Here is a 6169-nt window from a genome sequence, read left to right as displayed (position 1 = left end):
AAACACACAGAAGTGTGGGAGGGCCCTAGATCATCAAGTCCCCCTGAAGCTTTTACTCTCAGACTTGTCCACACTGAGCCCTCAGCAATTCGTCAATTAGAGTTCGGGTTTTTCTATCCCAGAACCTGTTCCTGTGGAGGTTTCTGCTCCTGTGAGCTCTAATTTTCTTTATCTTCCTCTGCGTCTCCAATTTTGGGAGCAGTGGTTGGTCCTGTGATCTCTCCCTTTGAAGACCTCTCCCTGTGGCCTCTCCCTATGGTCTGTCTCCTCGAAGACCTAAGAAATATTAAATTTGCTGATTTTTTAAATTTTGTTCAGCTTTTTACTTGCTGTTTGGAAGGAGTGGTACCTTTTGAGCATTTTACCTACTTAGTAAGGACTTAAAATGATCTCAGTACATGGAAATGATGAATGATCATGGCGATAAATATCTTAAATGCCCTGAGCTGATCATTGCACATCCTATGCATGTAACAAAATAATACATATACCTCCATAAATATGTACAGATATTATGTATCAATGAAAAATTTTATTTTGATCTAACTCTCTAACTAGTGAGTTTGCATTACTACTTCATGGCTAAAATTTTCAAATTGAAGCTATAAGATCTTTGTATATCTGTTTATTTACACGTGTATATAATGCAGGATTTTTCTCCACCTCTTCATCTGACTTGTGAAGGGGGTGCCCCATTCTCTTAGCCCGCCACACTTGACCCCTTGAGGGAGGGAGCATGTGAGCAAGTGAGTGCTGGATCCGGTCAGCCACTTTGGGCACTGGCAGGAGCAAACTTCGTGCAGGACCCTCAGTTGCACCAGGCATGGGCGAACAAATGCAGGATCCAGCCGACCGCTTTGGGTGCTGGTAGGAGCAAGTTCCATGCGGACCCCACGGTGGCGCCCAGCTCGGGGTGCCTGCAACCCCAAAGCCCCAGAGGGCACGTTACAATGCTATCTTAGCTCTGCCATCCATGGACAGCGGTGTGTTATCACCTGAGTGGGCCCCTTGCCCCACCAAGTGGGGCAGCTGCCCTCTACCAGCGAGGGCAAAGGGCCAGTTGTGACAGCCTTTTTTGGGTACCTGCACTCCATGGGTTCCGAGCTGCTGTCTGGCATCTAAGCAGTGTAAGGCTATGCGGACACTTGAAGGATGGTGGAGGAGAATTTTATTTAGCAATAGAAGTGATTCTTAGCAGAGAGAGGAACTGGAGAAGGGACGCAACAGGCAGGTAATCTTCCTCTGAAGTCCAGCCGTCTCCAGCAGGCTCTTCTCTGAAGTCAAGCTGCCTCTCCTCCGAAGTCCAGCTGTCCCTCTGAAGTCAAGTCACCTCTCTCTAGTCAAGCCACTTCTCTCCCCTCTACTGACTGTGTCTGGGGTCTTTCTAGGAACAGGATGGGGGCGGAGTGGGCCAGTGGGTAGTTTTGGAAAAGGTGACATTTGATTGGTAAAAAGACATTATTCAGCAAGAACCAATTGGGAGAGAGCAGGCAAAGAGGGATAGAAGTTCTCACTTTGGGTCGTGGGTTTCAGGCTTTTTGGCTCAAAGGTGGGGCTTCACTGGGGACCCGCCCTTATCTGCCTAGAGTTTCTCTGCCTCCCACCTCTATCATACATATTATGTTTTTATGTTATGTCTACATGGTAAAATCTGGTGTAGTTAGCCAGAAACTTTTTGAGGATAAATGAGCGCTCATATAAAATATATAGAGGCACCCAAATGCCTTTTAGGTCACATGACAAGTAAATTTTTAACAAAAAAGTGGATTTAAAAATTACTAGTGAATAAAAATTCATATGATTTAATTAAAAATTGTCAACATGCTTTTTGCCAGGGTTTACTGGCCAAATGGCTTAATATTTGTCTCTGATAAGTGTTTTAAAGTGTCAGGCTTTGAGAAGATGGAGTAGAAAACTATAAACACAACCTAAAGCAGAATGATTTTTGTTTACATAATTTTTTGATAAGTAAGACTAACTTAGTATTGTTAGTTTAATGAAAATAGCTGTAATCTTCTAAGTTGTTGACAAAATACCCCTATATTTTTTACTTTAAGGTTCTTATGTAGGTGAACACGTGATAATAACATGATATAAAAATGACTACCAAGGAAATAACTTGAAATGCTAACTAGCTCTGTCTAATATCCCAGCTATCATGAGTCTTCTAGGTAAACTGTTAACATTCTAGTATTCTAGGTAAATATAAATGAGGTAAAAATGTATAAACTTTTCATGTAATTTAAACTTTTAAATTCCTGTTAAATTTAACAATCGATACTCATTAAATGTGTGGGTCATTTCCAAATAATATAAAAAATAAATTGCTGAACATAGGTTTGTTTGTGACTTCTGAAATTTTGTAGAAAAACTAAATATTTGGGGGACTATTAATATACATACAAATGTGAAAACATATTTCTAAAAGTTATACAATATTTCTCATTTATAAAACACAGATACATGACAGACAGTTCAATATTTCTCACTTCCTAGATTTTTAATAAAATTTAATGTGACAAACATTTATTTTTAATTTTTTTAATTTTAAGGTTTTTTTGTTTTTTGAGAAACAGGGTCTTGCTCTGTCACCCAGGAGTACAGTAGTGTGAACACAGCTCACTGCAGTCTCAAACTCTTGGGTTCAAGCAGTTCTCCCAGCTCAGTCTTCTGGGTAGCTGGGACTACAGGTGTGTATTACCAAGCCTGGCTAATTTTTTAAAAATATTTTTGTAGAGACAGAGTCTCACCATGTTGCCCAGGCTGGCCTCAAACTCCTTTGTTCAAGCAATCCTTCCACCTCAGCCTCCCAAATGCTGGGATCACAGGCATGAGCCACTGCATGTGGTTAAAATTTAAAATTTTTAATTAACATATGTATAATTCTGTATATAAAGTGTGGAGACGGAATCTCGCTCTGTTGCCCAGGCTGGAGCATGGTGGCATGATCTCGGCTCACTGCAAGCTCTGCCTCCCAGGTTCACGCCATTCTTGTGCCTCAGCCTCCTGAGTAGCTGGGACTATAGGCACCCGCCACCACGCCTGGCTAATTTTTTGTATTTTTAGTAGAGACGGGGTTTCACCATGTTAGCCAGGGTGGTCTCAATCTCCTGGCCTCATGATCCCCCCACCTCGGCCTCCCAAAGTGCTGGAATTACAGGCATGAGCCACTATGCTCAGCCAAATATATGTATTTCTGTGTGTGAGAGACAAGGTCTCATTTTGTTGCCTGGGCTGGAGTGCACTGGCTCAATCTCAGCTCACTGCAGCCTTGACCTCCCAGGCTCAAGAAGTCCTCACACCTAAGCCTTTTAAGTAGCTGGGACTAACAGGCACATGCCTCCACACCCAGCTAATTTTTTTATTTTTTGTAGAGCTAAGGTCTCACTCTGAAAGCTATAAATATGTGTTCTTTGTTGAGATAAAGAATAATTTTGTCGAACTTAAAGATTATTGAAAGGCTGTTGTCAAATACGGAATTGGGGAAAAAAATCACAAGATAGAAACCAGTAAGTAGGAGAGATGTAAAGAAAGTTATGGATATGAAGATGTATTTCTAGCAAGAAAGTTTAAAAAGAAAAGAGAATAATTTCATATGAGAAAGCATATTTTGTGGTAATTTTTTGTACTATACTAAAATTATTCATTGTGTAAGAAAGAGGAAGTATAGGGCAAGGCAGAAATTTGTAACTTGTGATAAGGTTTAGAACAAAAGAATTTATGAAATATGCATGTGGGCCAGGCATGATGGCTCATGCCTGTAATCCCAGCACTTTGGGAGCTGAGACAGGTGGATCACGAGGTCAGGAAATCGAGACCATCCTGGCTAACACAGTGAAACCTCATCTCTACTGAAAACACAAAAAATTAACTAGGCATGGTGGCACGCACCTATAGTCCCAGCTACTTGGGAGGCTGAGGCAGAAGAATCTCTTGAACCCAGGAGGTGGAGGATGCAGTGAGTCGAGATCGTGCCACTGCACTCCAGCCTGGGCGACAGAGCGAGACTCCGTCTCAAAAAAAAAAAATAAAATAAAAAATTAACAATATTCAATTTTGTGGATGTACCATAGTTTATCTTTTCATTCACTGAAGGACATCTTGGCTGCTTTCAAGTTTTCGCAATTATAAATAAAGATTTATAAACATCCATGTACAAGCTTTGGGGTGAACATAATTTTTCAACTCCTTTGAGCAAATACCAAGAATCATGATTACTGGATATTATTGGAAGGGGATTTTTAGTTTTGTAAGAAACTGCAAACCTTCTTTCAAACTGGCTGCATAATTTTACATCCTTACTCACCATAAATGAGAGTTTCTGTTTCTCCGCGATTTCACCAGCATTTGCTGTTTTCAGTATTATGGATTTTGGCCATTCAATCATGGCCAAATAATAGGTTTAAATTGAGTTTATACCTATACCTATTCAATAATAGTTAAGAATTGATATCTGTTGTTGCTTGAATTTACATTTCTCTGATAAAATATGATATGAAGCATCTTCTGATATGTTTATTTTTATCTGTATATCTTCTTTACTGAGGTGTCTTAAGGTATTTGGCCCTTTTTTTTTTTTTGAGTCATGTTGTTTCCTTTTTGTTGAGTTTTAAGAGATATTTATATGTTTTGGACAATAGTCATGTATTAGATGTCTTTTGCAAATCTTTCAGTCTGTGGTTTCTCTTTTTCTTCTTTTCACAATATCTTTTGTGGAGCCGAAAGATTTAATTTTAATGAAGACCAGTTTAACAATTTTTTTCTTTAATGGATTGCGCATTTGGTGTTGTACCTAAATAGTCATCACCAAACTGTGATGCCCCTTGTAATCTTAGAAAGAAATTGGAAAGCCAGGCGCAGTGGCTCACGCCTGTAATCCCAGCACTTTGAGAGGCTGAGGTGGGCGGATCACAAGGTCAGGCGATCAAGACCAGCCTGGCTAACATGGTGAAACCCTGTCTCTACTAAAAATACAAAAAAATTAGCTGGTCGTGGTGGTGCACACCTGTAGTCCCAGCTACTCAGGAGGCTGAGGTAGGAGAATGGCGCGAACCCGGGAGGTGGAGCTTGCAGTGAGCCGAGATCGTGCCACTGCACTCCAGCCTGGGTGACAGAGCGAGACTCTGCCTCCAAAAAAAAAAGAAAGAAATTGGAAATTTTCATATTTTGTGATTACAATTCCATAACTGGTAGTGTTTAAAAACTGAGTCCTAGAATGGACTGTAAGAAAAGTTAACATTTTTTAAAAAGGTAAAGGCTTTTGAAAGTAACATGTGATTTATATAGTTCTTTAATTTTTTTTTTCATTTGTTTCAGAGCTCCCTCTGTGAAAGAAATTTCTTTCTATTTAATAAAACTAATGCTTGTAATAGCTGTTAAGTTTTTTATAAGCTTGGCAATTCTAGGTTAAGAAGACTCAACTGCCAGCATATCCTTGTCCACTCCAGTGCTTTCAATTCAGCCACCCCAAAATAACCAGTGTGGGTGACTTGAGCATCCTTACTGTGCTCCTTTATGTAAGAACCAGCAATTGTGAACACCTATTTTTCTTAGCCATGTTTGGGCTTATGATAATGAGTAGTCACACTGCACATTTTTTTTATGTCTGGCCGACGACAGCTTAAGTGTCACCTCTCTTTTCCTAGAGCACCCCACACCTGGACAAGCAGATGAGAAAGCCTGATGGTGGGTTCCTTATAGAGCAAGCAGGAGATTCCAAACACACAGGGCCCTGCCCCATTGCTCTGACCTCACCTGATAACCACAATGAACACCCAGGTTGAGCTTTTCCCCTTGCTGCCTCCAGTCATTTCACACCTGCTGGAGAGGCCTGCTTTGCTCTCCCTGAGCCCTCAATCATGTGAGTATGAGCCTTTTTATACTCTCTTGACATATGTGCCACCCACCATCAGTGTCAACATCAGAACCACACATCTGCAAGTGCCTGTTTTGTTTTATAAGAAACTATCTTCCAAAGTAGGTGTACGATTTTCCATTTCCATCACCATGGAATGAGAATTAGTTGTTCACCATCTTCATTATCATTTGGTGTTTTCCGTGTTGTGAAATGTAGCAATCCAATACGCGTGTACTGACATCTCTTTCAGTTATATTTTAATTACCTAATGTCATATCATGTTGAGCATCTTTTTATTTTCCATCTCTAAAT

This window comes from Macaca thibetana, chromosome 16, assembly GCF_024542745.1.
Source record: "Macaca thibetana thibetana isolate TM-01 chromosome 16, ASM2454274v1, whole genome shotgun sequence".
Lineage (NCBI taxonomy): Eukaryota > Metazoa > Chordata > Mammalia > Primates > Cercopithecidae > Macaca > Macaca thibetana.
Note: the sequence above shows the minus strand (reverse complement) of the source record.